This window comes from Drosophila pseudoobscura, chromosome X, assembly GCF_009870125.1.
Source record: "Drosophila pseudoobscura strain MV-25-SWS-2005 chromosome X, UCI_Dpse_MV25, whole genome shotgun sequence".
Taxonomy (NCBI): domain Eukaryota; kingdom Metazoa; phylum Arthropoda; class Insecta; order Diptera; family Drosophilidae; genus Drosophila; species Drosophila pseudoobscura.
Window position 1 is genome coordinate 27,810,270 of NC_046683.1, and position 23,954 is coordinate 27,834,223.

Genomic DNA, 23,954 nt, shown 5'->3' on the forward strand with positions numbered 1-23,954 from the left:
CATCTGGGGTACAACAGATCCTCCACCTTCTTGTTGACCTGGAGTATCACACACTGGCCCCCTCTCGTTGGGTAGTGGTAGTCCCTGTGTGCAAAACCTTCCAGTTCGCCGTTGGCACCGTTTGATTCTGACGCTGTAGAAGCTTCAGTGCACGGTCACTTTAGATTGCGATGGGTAAGAGCTCTTGCGCCTTTGGTATGGACGGAATTTGCTCCTTGTCCTTCAACTTCAGCTTGGGCCCTTCCGACATCGCTTCCGATTGGCAAATCGTACGCGTCATCCACCTGAGTGTCGGGTCATCGTTGCACTTCAGGATTTTGCCCTCTTTAGCCACCTAGCGTCATCGAAATGGGGCAAGGGTGCTGTGGGTTCTTTCTCCATCCGTGCAAAGAGGGATCCGACGAGAGGCGCGTTCACCAACTTCAACTGTGCCGCCGTCATCTTTGAGTTTTCATCGCTTCGGTCAATGAGTGTGACGATAAGTTTACTCTTGGACACTTCGCTGACATTTGCCTTTGTATTGGGCAAACGCATGGGCCTGTCTTGGTCATGTCTGGCTTGTCGGGAGATTGAGGCCGAAATGCGTACATTTATGAGACAGACTCGAACTGGGTTTCTGGATGTCCGGAAACAATTTGTGGCTCTCAACGAGAATTTTCTTGCCCTTGAATCACAGTTTCTTGGGCTCAAACTCTTGAGCGAATCGCCTAGACGGAAAATTCCGCATAATGATACCAATCTCTTGCAACCTAATCCGATTGGTACGCCTGCCCTCCCACCATCATCCATCGGAAGCATTTCCGTGTAGTCAAGTCACGCCGTTGTCTGTAAATCCGCCAACGGTGGCTCCGGAGTTCTTTACACCGAGCAATGTGCTTCCTTCCTCCTAGTGCGGGTGTGCTGGTTGCTGACGACGTCTTGCCAATTCCTGCTCCAATTCCTGCTCCAATTCCTGCTCCAATTCCTGCTCCAATTCCTGCTCCAATTCCTACTCCAATTCGTGCTACAGCCATTGCTGCCAATTCCTCTGCCCTTGGACCGAGATCTCTTTTAGGAGTGGCTCCACCATCTCGATCTCGCTCGGGACTTCAACTTAGAGCAGTGGTCCCCCGGGAGAGCAATATTTGTTTCTCGTCTTATTCCTGAGGCTACAACGGAGGATGTTAAACAACATCTTTCCTCTAAACTTAACACTTCGCCTGTTGATATAGTTGTGACTAAATTTACATTTAAACATAAGCGCAACATATCATCCTTTAAAATTCCTTTCCCTGATTCTTTACTATCCAGTTCTCTAGAACCGTCAATATGGCCTGAGCATACAATTGTGCATGAGTTCCTTCTCAAAGATTCGAACTCGAATCCAAGAATTACCGAACATGCTCCAAAAAACTGATGTACTATTTTTCCATGCACTATCAGAACGTTCGCAGTTTGCTGGGAAAATTGCGTCAAATTCATACTAATAGCGCGTCCTTTGATTTCGATGCCATCGCGTTTACCAAAACCTGGCTTAACTCCTCTGTCAATGATCATGAATTTTTCATTGATAGTTACACTATTTATAGAATGGACCGCCCATCTTTTGCAGGTGGGGTTCTGATTGCACTTAAATCTGTTTTCTCATCTGAGTTATTCCCATTCAATAACATTCATGGAATTGAATTTAATGCAGTCAAAGTTCGTGTTGGCTCCGCAATTTTTTTATTTAACCTGCTCTTACATTCCTCCCAGGTCTGATGCTGAGCTTTACTTACACCACCTCTCAGCAATTAATACTGTTGTTTCTGCATTAGGGTGCAATGATCGAATTATTCTCATGGGGGACTTTAACCTCCCATTTCTTTCTTGTTTGCCTTGTGATGACGCTAACCTGTTGTTTCCCAATTGCCATAATGACTTTATCAATGGGCTAACGGATATTTCCCTTGTCAAAATTAATGCCGTTAAACACGTTAGGGACAGACTTCTTGGCCTCGTTTTTGTTAACGATGGTTCTCTTGCTACGGTATCTAGAGCAAGCCCAATATCTCTCCCTGAAGATCCTTACCATCCAATTTTGTTGATATCACTGGAGTGTACACAATCTGGAGGTGCTGACAGTTCCATGGCTCCTTGTCACATAAAGTGTTTTCGCAAAACAAACTTTATCGATTTAGATCTACATCTTTCGCGTGTTGATTGGTCGTTTCTTTATTCATTACCGAACATAGATGCAACTGTTAACTCGTTTTATAGTTCTATTTACTCCGCCCTTAATACGTTTGTTTCAGATATCACTGTACCTGTATCGTCCAAGCCTCCCTGGTTCTCCAAGTATTTGTCATACTTAAAAAATAATAAATCCCGGCTCTATAAAAAGTACCAGAAGTCGGGCTCCACGTTGGCCTTAGCTTACCTTCACTATTCTTTTTCCAAACAACGCACTCGTCTCATATTTACAACGCATCCACTCCGTATCCGTACCAGCTACCTCAAGCTAACAGCATTTTTCTGCCCATCTTCGAGGAAAGCGTTGTTCTGGAAGGTTTGTCATCTATGTGCATATCGTTTTCTGCGGGTCCAGATAAGGTACCAAGTTGCATTTTAAAACACTGTGCCCAGTCCCTTTGCAAACCCTTGACCTTTCTCTTCAACCTCTCCTTGGAACAGTCTTGTCTCCCAATAATTTGGAATGAGTCCAATATCATTCCGCTTCACAAAAAGGGTTCAAGATCAAACATTGAAAACTATCGTGGTATCGCAAAGCTTTCCGCCATCCCGAAGCTTCTTGAGTTCCTGGTCACCCGGCAACTGCAACATCTTTGTTGCAGCTTGATATCTCCGTCGCAACACGGTTTTTTCAGACATCGTTCAACATCGACTAACCTTCTTGAGTTTTCTAACCTAATCCACCGTGGTTTTCAAATTGGTTTGCAGACGGATGTAGCTTTTACGGACTTCAGCAAGGCATTCGATTCTGTGAACCATGCTCTGCTTATTCACAAGCTCTCCTTATTAGGGTTCCCAACGAATCTTCTAGATTGGATTTTGTCCTATCTCTCTAACCGTACTCAACGTGTTTTGTTTTCTAACGTGTTGTCAAATACTGTTAATGTTACTTCAGGTATGCCACAGGGAAGTCATCTGGGCCCGCTTCTGTTTATTTTATTTGTGAATGACCTTCCTCAAATTATAACATACTCTACTACACTAATGTATGCTGATGATGTCAAAATCTGTCTTTCTTACTCTGATTGGTATTTGCACACACGCCTTCAACTTGTGGTGGTGTTCAACTAATCTTCTTTTTCTGAACCTTTCCAAATGCAAACTTATGACATTTTACCGTCGTGCTCCTCATTTTGTCCCATATGTTCTAGGAAATCATGTCCTTGAGCGAATTTCGAGTTCAAATGACCTCGGAGTCCTTTTTGATCATAAGATGTGTTTTAACACCCATATAGCTGCAACTGTAAATAAAGCTAAGGGTGTTTTAGCGTTCATCAAGCGTTGGTCCAACCGTTTGACGACCCGTGCGTTACGAAACAACTGTACATCTCGTTGGTACGTCCTATATTGGAGTATTGTTCTTGTGTGTGGAGCCCGCAGTATAAAGAGCAGCAGGCTGTTATTGAATCCGTGCAAAAGTAATTTTTAATTTTTGCCCTTCGGAACTTTAACTGGGACTCAGGTAGAATCTTGCCACCCTACCGATCTAGGCTAAATCTTATTGACCTGCCGTCGTTGCACCATCGCAGAATATGCAATGGCGTAATGTTCGTGCACAAGCTCCTTCTTGGGACTGTTGACTCCCAAACTCTCTTGGGTCAGATTGACTTGGCCGTTCCATCTAGACCTACCCGTACTTTTAGGCCTATCCGTCTACCCATATGTAGGTCTAATTATGCTGATCATGAACGTTTTAGGGTTTTATGCCATAATTATAAGTCCCTCTGTCAAACCCTATCCCCTGAACTGTCTCTTAAACTAATTGCATGCAATATTTATAATCATTTAAATTTAGCTAACTTTTAACTTATCTTTTTCCGCCTTTAGTAACTAAGTACCATTATTAACAGATAATTTGTTAATTAGTAAATAAATAAATAAAAAATATTTTCTTGATTAAATTGGGCTTCGTCGCCGCAGCCGAGCGTTCCTATTTGGTGGGCAGCAGGTGTTTGGGTTTGTTGTTATTTTATAAATCTCTTTATGTATTTATGTTTGGGTTTTTAAAAACTCAAAAAAAGTATAGGAGTATTTTAGATTTTTAGGGAAAATAGGAAAATAGGAAAAATGTGTAACGCCCAGAAGGTTGACGTTTCCGATCCCATAAAGCATTCCTGATCAGTAGCAATATCCGAGTCGATAGACCCATTTCTATCTGTCCGTCTGCCCTTCTTATTTGATGTCTAGTTCTCAAAGAGTGCAAGAAAGTCGAAGATTTTTTGATCGCTTTGGATAAAATGAATATACGCTTCTAATAAAGAATTTTCCAGAACTTTTAAAAATCGAATTTCAGGCTTCAATATAAAATCATATTTTGACAGTTTTTCGGGCGAGGTTGTGGCAGGTAAATCGGTATGGAAGCCGAACGGCTGTTATTTCTACCTTTTTGTAGAGTTAGAAAGGTACATATGTATGTACATATGTGTATTTATTGAATTAATTTTTATCACAGCTCTATAGTTCTATTTTGACTTTTTAAGGATTCAGTTACGTATATATAATTGATCGGCAGTGTTCTATGATTTCTTTGACAACTAAAATCGTGACGTCTAATTTCAATACTCGTTCTCAACACAACACATGTTCACAAGCTTTAAACATTGTTAATATTACTTATACTATCCGATTACACTAGTCAAAATTAACTAAAATTCCGATTTCCTTGAAATTTACAAAATTTTCTATCATATCTACATACATACACTACTGGTCAAATTAATAAGTACGTACAGTGGTGCTCATACACTTAAGCCACAAGAACTACACCAAGAATTTAAGCGAAAATCAAGAAAAGTTTTTATTTTACAGCTTCCATTTTTTGTCTCAAATTAGTTCTATATGTTCTATATTTATGTTTTAATACAACAATAACCAAGTTATGCAAATAGCGAAATAATTAAAAAATCTGAAACCATGTCCAAAATGTCCTGCTCATATAGTTAAGCCACCTGGAAAAAAATGGTTAAAAAAGATACAATTTGCTCAGTATTCCTAGTATTTTTAATAAAATTACTTTAATATAGAGAGGATGATCTTTCTGCTTAAGAAAAGTGGAGCAACGCTTTGGTATTGAATCTACAGGATTCAGGATGAGGGGTGATTTTCTTCCATTCTTCCTGTAAAATTCGGCACAAATCCTTTTAATTGCTGTTTTTTTTTTTTGGGCAACGACTTGGTTTAGAATTCCACAAGTTGTCTATATGGTTCAGGTATATGGACTCTGCGGAGGCCATTGCAAAACATTGATTCCCTCTTGGTTAAGCCACGACTTGAATATCCTGCAGCAATGTTTCGGGTCGTTGTCCTCTTAAAATATCCAGGCAACTGGCAAATTATCTTGCCGCAAACGCATTTCTATACAAGTATAGAATCGCCAAAGTCATACAAAATAAGTGTGGCTATACCGTATACTAACATACGATTACTAATAAGAAAATAATTTCTTGTTATTTTGTTTATGTTTTTAGATTTCATCGACCACAAACTATATATGTGAAATGAAAAATGAATTTGTTAGATATTTGTATAATCTTCTGTAGGTTAGAAAACTAAAAAGTGAATTGCATTTTTTCTCTACATTTATTAAAAAAGTTTTACGAGTGTGAAAGAAAGCTTATAAGCGTTTACTTATTATTTTCACCACAAGTGTATGTACATATACAATTTTTGACTTTTGCCACCTCATTTCAGCTGTGCGACGCCTAATTAACGGTCCTAAGCCAGCGATCGGATATGTGCAGACCATTGCCTTATACGTATTCAAGGGCAGGCACGGTGCATGGATAATGTCTCTAGGGACGTTTCCGTGTCTTCCGCGGATTTTACTGAGCAAGGAGCCGTGAGCTTCGACGTAACCGTCTTCTTAAACTGTACACGGCTAGTATTCCGGGGGTAAACTGAATGTACTCATGATCCGAGAAGGAGAGTCTGTCGAGGACACTAGCTATATAGCAAAGTACTCTTTCCCGTTATAAGTGTTGGATCTTGCACGTTTGATGAGATAGCACCTACGAAGGTATTTTTATCAAGCACGTTTGCTAATTCTGGATTAGACTTCAGGCTCCTGGACCAAGCTTGCCTCGATGATGGTATCCAGATCGATGTTCTTCTCTACCTCGCCTGCTTGTAGGGTATGCGCGTCTTTATCCTTGGGAGTGGCGCTTCTTGAGGCACCGGTATATAATACCCATGCCCCAAGCCATCTGGGGTACAACAGATCCTCCACCTTCTTGTTGACCTGGAGTATCACACACTGGCCCCCTCTCGTTGGGTAGTGGTAGTCCCTGTGTGCAAAACCTTCCAGTTCGCCGTTGGCACCGTTTGATTCTGACGCTGTAGAAGCTTCAGTGCACGGTCACTTTAGATTGCGATGGGTAAGAGCTCTTGCGCCTTTGGTATGGACGGAATTTGCTCCTTGTCCTTCAACTTCAGCTTGGGCCCTTCCGACATCGCTTCCGATTGGCAAATCGTACGCGTCATCCACCTGAGTGTCGGGTCATCGTTGCACTTCAGGATTTTGCCCTCTTTAGCCACCTAGCGTCATCGAAATGGGGCAAGGGTGCTGTGGGTTCTTTCTCCATCCGTGCAAAGAGGGATCCGACGAGAGGCGCGTTCACCAACTTCAACTGTGCCGCCGTCATCTTTGAGTTTTCATCGCTTCGGTCAATGAGTGTGACGATAAGTTTACTCTTGGACACTTCGCTGACATTTGCCTTTGTATTGGGCAAACGCATGGGCCTGTCTTGGTCATGTCTGGCTTGTCGGGAGATTGAGGCCGAAATGCGTACATTTATGAGACAGACTCGAACTGGGTTTCTGGATGTCCGGAAACAATTTGTGGCTCTCAACGAGAATTTTCTTGCCCTTGAATCACAGTTTCTTGGGCTCAAACTCTTGAGCGAATCGCCTAGACGGAAAATTCCGCATAATGATACCAATCTCTTGCAACCTAATCCGATTGGTACGCCTGCCTCCCACCTTCATCCATCGGAAGCATTTCCGTGTAGTCAAGTCACGCCGTTGTCTGTAAATCCGCCAACGGTGGCTCCGGAGTTCTTTACACCGAGCAATGTGCTTCCTTCCTCCTAGTGCGGGTGTGCTGGTTGCTGACGACGTCTTGCCAATTCCTGCTCCAATTCCTGCTCCAATTCCTGCTCCAATTCCTGCTCCAATTCCTGCTCCAATTCCTACTCCAATTCGTGCTACAGCCATTGCTGCCAATTCCTCTGCCCTTGGACCGAGATCTCTTTTAGGAGTGGCTCCACCATCTCGATCTCGCTCGGGACTTCAACTTAGAGCAGTGGTCCCCCGGGAGAGCAATATTTGTTTCTCGTCTTATTCCTGAGGCTACAACGGAGGATGTTAAACAACATCTTTCCTCTAAACTTAACACTTCGCCTGTTGATATAGTTGTGACTAAATTTACATTTAAACATAAGCGCAACATATCATCCTTTAAAATTCCTTTCCCTGATTCTTTACTATCCAGTTCTCTAGAACCGTCAATATGGCCTGAGCATACAATTGTGCATGAGTTCCTTCTCAAAGATTCGAACTCGAATCCAAGAATTACCGAACATGCTCCAAAAAACTGATGTACTATTTTTCCATGCACTATCAGAACGTTCGCAGTTTGCTGGGAAAATTGCGTCAAATTCATACTAATAGCGCGTCCTTTGATTTCGATGCCATCGCGTTTACCAAAACCTGGCTTAACTCCTCTGTCAATGATCATGAATTTTTCATTGATAGTTACACTATTTATAGAATGGACCGCCCATCTTTTGCAGGTGGGGTTCTGATTGCACTTAAATCTGTTTTCTCATCTGAGTTATTCCCATTCAATAACATTCATGGAATTGAATTTAATGCAGTCAAAGTTCGTGTTGGCTCCGCAATTTTTTTATTTAACCTGCTCTTACATTCCTCCCAGGTCTGATGCTGAGCTTTACTTACACCACCTCTCAGCAATTAATACTGTTGTTTCTGCATTAGGGTGCAATGATCGAATTATTCTCATGGGGGACTTTAACCTCCCATTTCTTTCTTGTTTGCCTTGTGATGACGCTAACCTGTTGTTTCCCAATTGCCATAATGACTTTATCAATGGGCTAACGGATATTTCCCTTGTCAAAATTAATGCCGTTAAACACGTTAGGGACAGACTTCTTGGCCTCGTTTTTGTTAACGATGGTTCTCTTGCTACGGTATCTAGAGCAAGCCCAATATCTCTCCCTGAAGATCCTTACCATCCAATTTTGTTGATATCACTGGAGTGTACACAATCTGGAGGTGCTGACAGTTCCATGGCTCCTTGTCACATAAAGTGTTTTCGCAAAACAAACTTTATCGATTTAGATCTACATCTTTCGCGTGTTGATTGGTCGTTTCTTTATTCATTACCGAACATAGATGCAACTGTTAACTCGTTTTATAGTTCTATTTACTCGTCCAAGCCTCCCTGGTTCTCCAAGTATTTGTCATACTTAAAAAATAATAAATCCCGGCTCTATAAAAAGTACCAGAAGTCGGGCTCCACGTTGGCCTTAGCTTACCTTCGCTATTCTTTTTCCAAACAACGCACTCGTCTCATATTTACAACGCATCCACTCCGTATCCGTACCAGCTACCTCAAGCTAACAGCATTTTTCTGCCCATCTTCGAGGAAAGCGTTGTTCTGGAAGGTTTGTCATCTATGTGCATATCGTTTTCTGCGGGTCCAGATAAGGTACCAAGTTGCATTTTAAAACACTGTGCCCAGTCCCTTTGCAAACCCTTGACTTTTCTCTTCAACCTCTCCTTGGAACAGTCTTGTCTCCCAATAATTTGGAATGAGTCCAATATCATTCCGCTTCACAAAAAGGGTTCAAGATCAAACATTGAAAACTATCGTGGTATCGCAAAGCTTTCCGCCATCCCGAAGCTTCTTGAGTTCCTGGTCACCCGGCAACTGCAACATCTTTGTTGCAGCTTGATATCTCCGTCGCAACACGGTTTTTTCAGACATCGTTCAACATCGACTAACCTTCTTGAGTTTTCTAACCTAATCCACCGTGGTTTTCAAATTGGTTTGCAGACGGATGTAGACGGATGTTCGGACTTCAGCAAGGCATTCGATTCTGTGAACCATGCTCTGCTTATTCACAAGCTCTCCTTATTAGGGTTCCCAACGAATCTTCTAGATTGGATTTTGTCCTATCTCTCTAACCGTACTCAACGTGTTTTGTTTTCTAACGTGTTGTCAAATACTGTTAATGTTACTTCAGGTATGCCACAGGGAAGTCATCTGGGCCCGCTTCTGTTTATTTTATTTGTGAATGACCTTCCTCAAATTATAACACACTCTACTACACTAATGTATGCTGATGATGTCAAAATCTGTCTTTCTTACTCTGATTGGTATTTGCACACACGCTGTACGATTTCAACTAAAGTACAAAATCGTACGATTAGACCTAGACAAATAGCTAGCCATAAATAGGTTAAGATTTCCCAGCCACCTAAAGAAATAAACGATAATATGCTCTAAATATAAATATGTGACATGCACTACTGACCTAAATAAATATACAACGGACAGCTGCATGCATTTGTGTACATACACTGTTAAGATACGGCACTATCATAAAACACATTCTGGATGACCTGCATGTGGTCAAATCTCACACCATCTGCATGATAACCATTGTGACCGTCATAAATATGACCCTTGGAATATTCCACTGTTGGATTTGTAGTAATTGCTTAGTCCTAAATAGAGATAACACATTTCCCTAGCAATATGATACTCAGAGCTAATTAAACATACCTAAGATCCTAAGTAAACAATCATACTCATAGAAATTGTATATAAACCTTGCATTTTACCAAATAAAATGAGTACGAAAGAAAACTCTGACGTATTCACATCTCCGAAGCCCAATTTGTTCAAGTACCGATTGCGGCGACCATTTGTTACTGGTACATGAACCGGTAGCATACAAATTTACATTTTCAGCATACGATTGTCATATTGACAATCACCACAGAATCAAGTGAATCTACATCAACAGATTCATTTGATTCGTTCATTTGGTGACCCCCGACTTTTGGACACTGAACCGTTCATCTGGATTTTTGTTCCCGATTTGGAACTTGGATTTAGTTGGAAAATCCTACATAATTGGTCAACTTGGCGACCAATTTACATACATACAACAACACTCACAGTTGTGATTTAAAACCTTCGGTGAAGGAAAACGTAATTGGAGTTATTTGGATCTAACTCAACCATCACAGTCAACTTGGCGACTAAGGTTGAATTGGAAATAAGAATTCCAGTGTCATAAATATTTATTGAGATACTTTGACCATCTTCGTGGTTGTGAGTAGAGGCACAACCAGTCATAGTGACAAACAAATTACCTCCATCGGGTCAAAGTATTAAAATAAATAAAATAAAATGGCATCATCAAGCATTAATGTTATGCTAGACAGGCAGCTTGCCACAGGCGAAGAGATTCAGAGCCTGGTACGAAATTATAAAAAGGATTCTGCTGAAAGGAAGCAGAAACCAGAATATTTTAAATCCCGCATTGAGAAAATATCAAAGCTCTGGGACGCATTTTCAATGGAGGAATGTAATATCAAAAAAATAACTCAAAACTCAAAATTTGAGCACAGTTATTTCTCTAACGAATATTTCAAACACACAAAAGAGTTGGTCGTCAGATATAAAGACGAATTTACAAAGCAGTTAGCTGCACTAGAAATGGATATAGATACAGGATCCATTACATCTATGGAGAGTGAGCCTGAAATAGAGCCCATGATCCGAGAACAAAAGGTGCTGCTTGAAAGTCTAGAGCGCATCATGAACAGAATGACGAATGAGACGCGAAAGGACTTCAAACCAATAATAATCAAATATTGGGATGAGATTAGAGCGATCCACGTTAAAATTTATAAAAAATGCATTGATCCTGTGAAAATGGGATATAACATTAACAGGTACATTGCAGCTGAAGATGCAGTATTAACAGTCCAAACAATGACTGAAGCAGACGCTGTTCAACAAATTATCGCTGCTCCACATATGCATAATACATTACCCCTGCCTAAGGTTGCTATCCCTAAATTTGATGGTGACTACTTAAAATGGCAACAGTTTCATGACATTTTTAAGCAAATGATTCATGAAGCATCGGTACCCGTCATTCAGAAGATGTGGTATTTAAAAACCAATGTTACGGGAGAAGCGGAAAATTTAATACGCCACCTTTCGCTAACAGAAAATAATTACACAACGGCATGGAACATGCTTCAAGAGCGTTTCAGCAACAAAAGAGTGCTTAGTAACGCACTAATTCAAAGATTATTGGATCAACCAAGCACTTCCAATGATGCAAAATCCATAAAGGCTTTGCACGATAATGTAAAGGAAACATTATCAGCACTCAATAACATAAATATAGAGACAGCTGGATGGGATCCGATTCTTCTATGTGTTTTGACAAAAAAATTAGATCGTCAGACTCACACTTTGTATGAACAGTCCATACAAAGTACAAAGAAATTACAGCCTTTGAGCGAATTAATGAAATTTCTCGAACAAAGGTTCCTTACCTTGGAAGCCATTGGATGGGAAAAAACAAAGAAACCCATCACATGTGCCTCAGCAGGAACTGAAAGTCAGTATGTCTGCTATTTTTGTGAAAAGCCAAATCACGCTATTTACAAATGCACGCAGTTTTTAAAAAAACCTGTCGCAGAGAGGTTAAATTGGGTTCAAAAGAACCAACTCTGCGTCAAATGTTTCAAACGCGATCACACTGCAAAGAATTGCCAAAGAAGAGATTGTGTTAAGTGCAATAAAGGACACAACACTCTACTACATTTGGAAATCAAGTCTGAAGCCAAAACTGCAGCATCAGCAAATAGTAGTCAAAACACTTATGTATTACTAGCTACTGCTCTTGTTACAATAAAAGGCAACAATGGACAAATGGGTGAATTTAGAGCCCTACTTGATTCAGGCTCTCAAGTCAATGTGATTTCTGAAAGAGCATTGAAAATATTAGATCTGAAAGTCACAAAATCAGAACTACAAATAAATGGAATTGGCGGACGAACACAAACGTCAAAAGCAAGAGTCAATGTTATGCTTACTTCACAAGATAACAAGTTTAATACAAGACTAGAAGCAATAGTATTGACACACATAGTGGCAGATCAACCAGCACAGTCAATTGATACGTCTCGTTGGAAGCTTCCGAAAAATATCACTTTGGCGGATCCCAACTTTGACAAGACTGGAAGAATAGACATACTATTGGGAGCAGAACATTATTTCGAAATCATGCAAGACAAGCATGTATCAATTGGAAAAGGATTGCCCAGGCTACAGGGAACGAAACTAGGATGGATAGTGGCTGGCAAGCTAAGACAGGAGTCAAAGAGCCAAAGCACGTGTGCAGTTTTGACTGAGGAGGACAAGGTGGATCAGCAAATCTCCAAGTTTTGGGAATTGGATTCATTCCCGAGCAACACACCATGCTTATCCCCTCTAGAGAAGCGATGTGAGCAATATTTTGTTCAAAATATTCAAATGGCATGTGACAAGAAATTCATTGTCAGACTCCCATTTTTGGAAGATGCTTCTTCCCTAGGGGAGAGCCGTGATTTGGCTACACGTCGACTTTTTTGCCTGGAAAAACGACTGTCACGAGATCCGGAAACCAAGGCAAGCTATGTGCAATTCATGAAAGAATATGAGGCACTTGGGCATATGAAGGAAATGCACACTAAGGAAATAGCACGATCACGTTATTTTATTCCACATCACTGTGTGATGAAACCTGACAGCTCTACAACAAAATTGAGAGTTGTCTTTGATGCTTCTGCTGTTACGTCGTCCGGCAAATCACTCAACGATTTGATGCATAAAGGTCCGACTGTGCAAAGTTCGATATTTTCAATATTGCTTCGATTCCGGATGCACAAATATGTATTTACGGCAGACATCGAAAAAATGTATCGTCAGATCTGGGTCAATCCTGAGGACCAGTACTATCAAACAATTGTATGGCGAAATGATCCATCAGAAGATCTGAGATATTACAGACTCAAAACTGTAACATACGGAACTAAGGCAGCTCCATATTTAGCCACAAAATGCCTACAATATCTTGCTCAAAAGGGCAAGAGAGAATACCCGGCTGGAGCTGATGCACTAGAAAAGGATTTCTATGTGGATGATTGCTTAACAGGAGCAGATTCCATACCAGAGGCCCTCCAGAAACAGAAGGAACTTAACCAACTCCTACAAAATTCTGGATTTAAGCTGAGAAAATGGTGCACAAACAACGTGCACATACTACAGAACATTCCGAAGGAAGACATGATTCCAAATGTACAACTGGAGGATACCACTTATGAAGACTGCAGCGTGAAGACCCTGGGAATAACGTGGATGCCTAAATCCGACCATTTCTGTGGAAAAACGGAGATTGCCACTAAGGAAACAATATCCAGAAGAGATGTCGTATCCGAAATTTTTAGGATCTTCGATCCGCTTGGATTGTTTTCACCTGTTGTGATGAAAGCAAAAATCTTTATGCAGCATCTCACTAAGGAAGGTTTTGACTACAAAGAAGCGCTTCCAGTTCATCTCCAGGAGGAATGGAAAAGGTACAGGGAGGAGTTAAAATTATTAAACTCCATACAAGTACCACGTCATATATTCCAAGGACAAATTCCGATATCATCGGAGATACATACCTTTGTTGACGCATCGGAGAAAGCATTTGGAGCTGCAGTATATATCCGAGCAATACATAAGGATAAGCGGGCAACGATTCAATTGCTATGTGCCAAATCACATTTAGCGCCCATCAATGCATTAACATTACCCCGTTTGGAACTAAAAGCGGCGGTGTTAGGTGCTCAATTGACAGCAAAAGTAAAGGAAGAGTTATCAATGGAAGATGCATCAACCTTCTTTTGGTCTGACTCAAGGATCGTATTATCATGGATTAACTGCTCGTCATCCATCCGAGACAAATTCGTAGCTACAAGAATAGCTACGATTCAAGAATTGACGTTACAAAGACAGTGGAGGCATGTCTCATCCGAAAATAATGCAGCAGATGTACTCTCCAGAGGAATGACGGCGACGAAGTTCATAAAACATAGCATGTGGTTTTATGGACCATTATTTTTACACGGCCCAACATCTACATGGCCACCACCATTTGTGGCTACAAAAGAGGAGTTGATCAGTGCAAATCCCCAAAAGATTGGTCAGTCATCAATTATGACTATCACTCAGGAGGATGACCTAATCTACAAAATAAAGCACAACAACTCATACAACAAGCTATTGAGAATAGTAGCTTACATGATGCGTTTTCGAGGAAAGAAAACGCACACAAGCAAGATTGTCCAAGTCAATGAGATGAAAGAAGCTCAGAAAATTGTCATTCGTTGCATACAACAGAATGACTTCAAAGAAGACATACGTCACCTAACAAAACATAAGGAAACACAAAAGGGAAGTTCGATTAACTCTCTAACACCATTCATGGATCAGGAGGGAATCTTACGAGTAGGTGGTCGACTGGAAGCGGCAAACATTTCATTTGACGCCAAACACCCAATGCTCTTACCCTACAACGATCCAATTGTGAAGTTGATCCTTGGTAAGACACACAAGGAAAACATGCATTGCGGCCCACAGGCATTGCTGACAGCATCACGACAACAGTACTGGATACTCAAAGGAAAAAACATGGCCAGAAGTATTGTGCAGAACTGCGTGAAATGCACTAGAGCCAAGCCTAAACTACTAGAACAAATCATGGGAAATCTGCCACCTCTTCGAGTCACCCAAGCACGGCCATTCCTCAATTCTGGTGTTGACTACTGTGGACCATTCAAAATCCACTATAAAATTCGAGGAAAGAAGCCTAATACAGCGTACATAGCTATATTTTGTTGTTTCGCGACTAAAGCAGTACATCTGGAGCTTGTCAGTGATCTCACCACAGAAGCATTTTTAGCGGCACTTCGGCGGTTCATCTCTCGTCGAGGAAAATGTCAAGTGCTCCATTGCGACAATGCTACGAATTTCGTAGGAGCCAGGAACAAACTTCAAGAATTAGAAGAAGCCATATTCTCGGAAAAGGCAAAAGAACATATTGTACAAGAGTGCAACAACAAAGGGGTACAGTTTAAATTTATACCTCCTCGCGCACCACACTTCGGCGGCTTATGGGAAGCTGCAGTAAAATCTGCCAAACATCTCCTCTTAAAAAATGTGACGACGGCAAATCTAACTTATGAGGAGTTAGAAACGGTTATAGTCGAAATAGAGGCCATACTAAACTCTCGACCATTAACACCGATATCTGACAACCCGAACGACGTAACAGCACTAACGCCAGGGCATTTCCTGATAGGAGAGCCGTTAACCGCACAAGCTGACAGTGAGCCATCCCAGCAGCCAAAGACGCTAGGAAATCGATGGCAAGCAGTGTCAAAGTTGAAGCACTCATTCTGGACACAATGGTCCAATGAATATCTTCAGCAGTTGCAACAGCGTCAAAAGTGGAGGAAGTCTTCGGCTAACATTAAGGAAGGAACATTAGTAATACTAAAGGAAGACAATACACCAGTATTACAATGGCCACTAGGAAGAATCATTCGATTGTTTCATGGCAAGGACAATGTTGTACGAGTGGTGGAAGTAAAAACGGCAAAGGGGATTTTTAAACGAGAGATCCAACATGTAGCTCCACTATTCAACGAAGAGGAACCCACACATAAACATCCGATAGATGATCCATCAGAAAACGAAGAATCATCCGAGGACAGACAGCCTAGGAAAAGGACACAGCCGAATAAATTGTCGTTAACCATGACAATGTTTGTAATGTTGTTGCTGGTACCGTTAGCGATGGCACAGTCAATCAACATAACCCAGTTTGGATCAAAACCGGGTATATACTTTGAAAGAGTAGGAACCGGCCAACTTGCGACAACTGATTGGACCATCATTGTCTATTACAATTTAAGGCCCTATTGGAAAGACATGAACACATTCACCATGGGGACTACAAAAATTGGACATCTATGCACACAACTTCAACTAGTAGACGCATGCACCAGTATGTATCAGCACTTCAAACATATAGAAGAGGACCTGCAAGCTGAAAATACACTAATAGCAAGAACACGGAGGCAAAGGGCACCGCTGGACATCATTGGAAACATCGCAAGCAGTCTATTTGGCGTATTAGATTCAACATATGCCCGAGAAATGTCGGAAACTATAGCAAAGGTTAAGGATAACGAAGATCACCTATTAACCTTGCTTAAAAATCAAACATCATTGATTGACTCTACAATCAATGTGATAAAACGGGATGAAATCTCAAATTCCAAACGATTAAGTCGAATTGAGGATTTCATCACCGAGTCAAAGGGAAGGGCTGATCATTTTAGCGCCTTTCAATGGTACACTACGTTGTCTACTCAGTTGACTCTATTATCTGCAAATCTTCAACGAATGCAAGCAGAGATCATCAATGTCTTGACAGACATCCGACACAATACAATTAGCCCTATGCTAATATCCCCCCGACAACTTAAGGAACAACTGGAGCAGATACGGGATCATTTAAGGCCAGGACAAGCACTTCCAGTAACTCCCGACAATATGCTCATGGTGTACCAGATGATGAAAGCAGAAGGCACTATAATAGAGGATCATGCAATTATCAAGGTTACATTTCCATTAGTCTCAGTAAACGAACTGGAAATATACAAATTGACAGCGATTCCGGTGCCAAATAAAAATGGGATAAGCATGTTTGAAATAAAAACACCATATATGGCAATCAATAGTCACCGAGACGAATTCGTTGAACTATCAGAGACTGAATTCAAAAACTGTCATCAAAGAGCAAACAATGACTTTGTCTGCTATAATAAACAAACAATGTTCTCAGCCGAAACAAGTTGTGAATTACAAATGTTTCACAACAAAACGGACTCATCATGTCACCTAGTCAACACAAAAAAATCATTTTTATGGTTGAGCATGCATAAAAGAAATCGATGGATTTTTGCAACAAAGTCATCATTAAAGCTATCAGCGGTATGTGCAGATGGCATTTCGGATATTAAGCTACAACACTCAGGAATATTGATCGCCGAACCTGGATGCATCATTCGGAATTCACTAATGACTGTCACAAGTCAGAGCACATTGGAAACTACTCTGCAGTTATCATACGCTCGGTTTGGAGATAGTGACCTCAACGAAACATCAACTGAACGTTCTACAAAGAAGGTTTCAAGGAACAATGAAAAGCTGAACTACGAGGAGCTGTATCAAATGGAAACGAATCTGCTACCACCTAAAAGTTTCAAGTTACCCCACAATCTTGAAACCATTGATCATCATCATATTGCCATATACATTGCACTGCTCTTCATCATGATCATTGTAATGATTCATCTGGTTAAAAGGTGGTACACAACAAGACTCCCTTCTCAGCAGAGACATACACTTAGCTCATCAGCTAGTGAAGAAAACGCACCAAGGCATCCGTTCACAATCAATATTGATGATGGTTGAGCATACTATGTTCAACGGCCGGGAGGATGTACGATTTCAACTAAAGTACAAAATCGTACGATTAGACCTAGACAAATAGCTAGCCATAAATAGGTTAAGATTTCCCAGCCACCTAAAGAAATAAACGATAATATGCTCTAAATATAAATATGTGACATGCACTACTGACCTAAATAAATATACAACGGACAGCTGCATGCATTTGTGTACATACACTGTTAAGATACGGCACTATCATAAAACACATTCTGGATGACCTGCATGTGGTCAAATCTCACACCATCTGCATGATAACCATTGTGACCGTCATAAATATGACCCTTGGAATATTCCACTGTTGGATTTGTAGTAATTGCTTAGTCCTAAATAGAGATAACACATTTCCCTAGCAATATGATACTCAGAGCTAATTAAACATACCTAAGATCCTAAGTAAACAATCATACTCATAGAAATTGTATATAAACCTTGCATTTTACCAAATAAAATGAGTACGAAAGAAAACTCTGACGTATTCACATCTCCGAAGCCCAATTTGTTCAAGTACCGATTGCGGCGACCATTTGTTACTGGTACATGAACCGGTAGCATACAAATTTACATTTTCAGCATACGATTGTCATATTGACAATCACCACAGAATCAAGTGAATCTACATCAACAGATTCATTTGATTCGTTCACACGCCTTCAACTTGTGGTGGTGTTCAACTAATCTTCTTTTTCTGAACCTTTCCAAATGCAAACTTATGACATTTTACCGTCGTGCTCCTCATTTTGTCCCATATGTTCTAGGAAATCATGTCCTTGAGCGAATTTCGAGTTCAAATGACCTCGGAGTCCTTTTTGATCATAAGATGTGTTTTAACACCCATATAGCTGCAACTGTAAATAAAGCTAAGGGTGTTTTAGCGTTCATCAAGCGTTGGTCCAAGGAGTTTGACGACCCGTGCGTTACGAAACAACTGTACATCTCGTTGGTACGTCCTATATTGGAGTATTGTTCTTGTGTGTGGAGCCCGCAGTATAAAGAGCAGCAGGCTGTTATTGAATCCGTGCAAAAGTAATTTTTAATTTTTGCCCTTCGGAACTTTAACTGGGACTCAGGTAGAATCTTGCCACCCTACCGATCTAGGCTAAATCTTATTGACCTGCCGTCGTTGCACCATCGCAGAATATGCAATGGCGTAATGTTCGTGCACAAGCTCCTTCTTGGGACTGTTGACTCCCAAACTCTCTTGGGTCAGATTGACTTGGCCGTTCCATCTAGACCTACCCGTACTTTTAGGCCTATCCGTCTACCCATATGTAGGTCTAATTATGCTGATCATGAACGTTTTAGGGTTTTATGCCATAATTATAAGTCCCTCTGTCAAACCCTATCCCCTGAACTGTCTCTTAAACTAATTGCATGCAATATTTATAATCATTTAAATTTAGCTAACTTTTAACTTATCTTTTTCCGCCTTTAGTAACTAAGTACCATTATTAACAGATAATTTGTTAATTAGTAAATAAATAAATAAAAAATATTTTCTTGATTAAATTGGGCTTCGTCGCCGCAGCCGAGCGTTCCTATTTGGTGGGCAGCAGGTGTTTGGGTTTGTTGTTATTTTATAAATCTCTTTATGTATTTATGTTTGGGTTTTTAAAAACTCAAAAAAAGTATAGGAGTATTTTAGATTTTTAGGGAAAATAGATGTGTGTAACGCCCAGAAGGTTGACGTTTCCGATCCCATAAAGCATTCCTGATCAGTAGCAATATCCGAGTCGATAGACCCATTTCTATCTGTCCGTCTGCCCTTCTTATTTGATGTCTAGTTCTCAAAGAGTGCAAGAAAGTCGAAGATTTTTTGATCGCTTTGGATAAAATGAATATACGCTTCTAATAAAGAATTTTCCAGAACTTTTAAAAATCGAATTTCAGGCTTCAATATAAAATCATATTTTGACAGTTTTTCGGGCGAGGTTGTGGCAGGTAAATCGGTATGGAAGCCGAACGGCTGTTATTTCTACCTTTTTGTAGAGTTAGAAAGGTACATATGTATGTACATATGTGTATTTATTGAATTAATTTTTATCACAGCTCTATAGTTCTATTTTGACTTTTTAAGGATTCAGTTACGTATATATAATTTAAGAATTAAATTTTCGTTAAAATGGCTATGAAAAATACGAAGTTGTTTGAGATACTTAGAAATTCAAGCACTGTAAATGAATTAAATTTAGTATCGGACAGCCCAGCATGGTCAATTTTAATTGAACACCATAGCCTACCAATTGGAGAGATGTTAGAGGAAGTTCAGGAAACGGGAAGCAAAGATTTTAAAAAGCTGGAATATGAATTCGTGCAAGACATCACGAATTAAGCAAAACCAAGATCTTTTCAGCATGTTGACAGTCTCTTCAGATCCATATATTTCATCCATTAGATATGTGAGATCACAAAATAAATCGGCGAGCAATTATTCTTTCAAAAATGCTTAGTGAATGCTTAGATATTCTTGCCACTAAACAGAAAGTGGAGAATTATTTTACAGAAACAAAAAGATTCAAACAACTTTCAGTTAAAAAAAAATTGTTTGTAATTAAAATTTTTGTAGATTAGGTTGAGTTGAAAATTAATCGAAAATAATATTTTTTAAGTAAAATTTACCATTAAAAGTACTCTATCGATTTAAACAAAAAAAATACAAATTGAGCATTTTACATAGGAAAATGTGCACCGGCAACAAGGTTAAACTTTAACACATTATTGTGAAGCTTTTGGACATTGTAGCATGATTTAGTTTAACTGATTTAATTTTAAAAAATGCGTTTGTTTCATGAAGATAACTATTCGTTCAGAAGTTAATAATTTAGCAAGCTAAAACGACCAAATGTCCCACTGTGCGCCGGTCATGCGCTTACTTATTTTCCGTCTCTCTCTTTCACATACTCTTCGTCGTGAGCGTGTGCGCCGTCTGTCCGAGAAAAGCTATCATGAATAAGTATCGGGTATAAATGTAGAGTTGCGGCCGTAGCAGCAGTTCACAACGTTCCCCCTCGATTTTTTTTTTCTGTTTTCATCGTAGCACGTCATTACGGACGGTGTTGCCGGACAGCCTTGAACGACACAGGGTTGCTAGAGTGTTGGAGTTGCGCGTCACCTCAAATTTCAAATTTAACATTTCAAATTGAAATTCCATCAGCAACATAAGAGCAGTAGGAATGGAGGAGGAGAAAAAGTTGGCTTTCTGAAAGGCAGCAAGCTCGCCCGATCGCCGGTACCCGCGTCACCTACAGCAGCAGCGGGACCCGAAAGGTTTCGGGACTTAGCCAGGTCGGAAAGCTCTCAGAGGAAAACGCCGCCAGGAAGGAAGGCTTGCGCTCAAGTCCTGTGCTCGAAAGGCAGCACGTCGCGCTCGACAAGCGTGGTCATAGGGCATTCCGGTAGGACTTACAGCGGAGTGCTAGCAATGGTTTCCAGGAGGGAAGACAATCGGTTATCGGACTTGGAAAGCTGTGTCACCAAGGTACGCCGTAGTAGCAGCCAGTTTAAGATTGAAGAGGGACGATTAAGAGTCTGAGCCGCGGATACGCGGAGTTGGCAGTGGTCAGTTTAACCTTTGGGCAAAGCCGTCATGCAGAACGGCGAGGAGAGGTACGGCTGGACCATCTCCAGGATCTGGAGCCAGCGTGCTTCATCTTTTCTGCAGCTGGAAAAAAGGAGGTTAGGCACCAAGCCGGCAGCAAAAACTGCCTGGCCATACGCAATGGGGTCAGATGCTCATTGTTTCCACGAGCACGCCAGATCAGCAGATCCCCAAGGTACGAGTCTTTGCTCGTGCATAGACTGAGCGACATCTGCGAGTTTAAGGAAGCTGGTTCTGAAGGCAGCTAGAAGCTTAAAATCCAAGAATGCTCCAGGCCCAGATGCGATAGTGCGCCGACGATAGGGGCAGTTGGAGTAGCTGTCCACACGCTTGCGAAACAATACTTTGCAGCAGTAGCGCAATGCGCGGGGCCTTAAGTCCTAACTGTATCCCTGTCCATGTCCTTTTTTCCGTCTGGCTATAATAATGATCCGATCTGATTCAAATTTTGAAGTCTGAAAGATATAGTCAGGAGTGTCTAGATACAAAATTTCGTTGCTGTAGCTCTTATAGTCTTTGAGCATTAGGCGCTGAAGGGGACGGACAGACGGACGGACGGACAGACAGACATGGCTCTATCTACTCGGCTATTGATGCCTATCAAGAATATATATACTTTATGGGGTCGGAACCGATTCCTTCTGTGTGTTACACACATCCATTTTGTGCACAAATCTAATATACCCCTTACTCTTTTTTTAGTATCGGGTATAACAAAAAAGTTCAAAATGTGCAAAACGGCAGGCAATAAATCTCGCTTGGGTGAACTTTGCACTAAGTCGTGCCCATCGCACTATGCCAAAAAAGCCCAACTTTGAGTTATTCTTATTGGAAAACAATGTTTGCAAAAGCGTTGCATAAACGGAACAACTAAAAATACTATAGCTTGTGCCTTACCGGCATGTTCTTACCTTGTAAATTGCACAAAAAACATCTAAATAAACTGCCCCACAGGAAAAGTTTTGAAAAAATCATCTCAAATAGATTGTGGTGGTTTCTAACCTTGCAAGTCAATTTCGAAACACAACCAAAACACAGCCAACTATTAGACAAAGTGTTTAACAAAACAAAGATCACAGACTTCATCATCTCTTTCACAAACAGTGTGCCATTCCATAGTAACCTACAAAAACACCGACATAATACATTACTCAAAACTTACACATTAAGGCCCTCGTCCCAGCACGCGCCAACAAATTTAATATCATAAAATGGTTAGCCAGGCAAAAATCCAACTGCAACAAAACGTAACAAAAGCGATAATAATTTCTAAAATCCACTACACACTTATGGACACATACTAAAATGAAGACTAAATAAATTTAAAACTACCTTTAGCTCAGCACTAGGAGAATTTCGCATGACACCTATCTAAAACCTATTATATGAAACCAACAAACCAGTAAAAGAACTAACACAACGAAACTCTTTAAAGGTGTCATACACTCTAAAAACACCACCAGACATAAATTTATCAAATCGAAAGCAAAACGAGGGGGAACGTTGTGAGTTGCTGCTGCAACCGCAACTCTACATTTATACACGATACATAGTCAGTACGGCTAGATTGAGCGACAAAGAGTGCGTGTGGGAGAGATAGAAAACGTGTTTCTGAACGTGTCGCTGTGGCTACGCACACTACAAATTGATTTGTTCCTTTTAACAGTGACATATCACTGAAGTCTGTATACAAATTGTCGTTACTCTAGTTCTTATGGGGTCGGAAACGCTTCCTTCCGGGAGTTACATACATCCACTTTCACCACAAATCTAATATACCCCTATACTCTTTTTGAGTATCGGGTACAATTAAGTGAGAATTTAATTTCTTCCGCTAACAATGTGAATAGTGGATGGCCCAACATGTTGCAAGCCGATTTAAGCTTGTATTTGTTTCCACTTAAGATTTTATTTTTATTCAAAAACTACAACTTACTATTGTTTAAAGCTCTTGTAGCCGATACAACATTTTGCCGTGAATCTGATATTTCTCAGGTTCCACTTTTGTATATTTCTGTGCACAAAGCATTGACTCGTTTACTGCTTGCGCTCTTGTCGTTAGCTTCCTCTTTGTGACCCGATATTCTGGTTTAAAATGCCTTTCTTTTCCGCAATTAAAACCCTTTTTGGCCTGACACATGCAGGGCCCTTGCTGCATGAGATTTTTTTGCTAACGTTATCTTCTTGCCTCCTTCACAAATTTTTGTATTTTAAGAACAGCAACAAATCTTTTAAAGAATTTAGGTAGACAGTTTAGCAAAACAACTTATATTATCAACCTTTATGCTGCCCCCTGCTAAAGCCTCGTGTACCACATGGAGTTTGTGCAAATATTCCTGTGCACTCATGTCTTCCGTCATTTTTACGACAACAATTGTTTAATTAACAGCACTACCATTGCTAGTTAGTTTTTAACATTGTTCAGTTTGATCAATCTTACGCAATGTGTAATTGACGATAACCCTTTTTAATCCTTCAGCTCGAAAGCGG

General features: G+C 40.5%; 1 protein-coding gene and 1 long non-coding RNA gene across 11 annotated transcripts in view; one reads left to right on the top strand and one right to left on the bottom strand.

Annotated features, from left to right (window-relative positions):
- Positions 1 to 23,954, top strand: part of UBL3 (ubiquitin like 3) — a 137,088-nt gene that overhangs the window by 42,171 nt on the left and 70,963 nt on the right. The gene's annotated exons all lie outside the window — the stretch shown is intronic.
- On the bottom strand, positions 4,984 to 22,496 carry LOC117184894 (uncharacterized). 2 transcript variants are annotated; one of them, XR_004470359.1, is made up of 3 exons: positions 22,376 to 22,496; positions 5,225 to 5,635; positions 4,984 to 5,159 (listed from the first exon to the last, which is right to left on the bottom strand). It is a non-coding gene; the product is annotated as an uncharacterized lncRNA (long non-coding RNA). The 2 variants fall into 2 exon arrangements; XR_004470358.1 differs by having other exon boundaries at positions 5,225 to 5,695.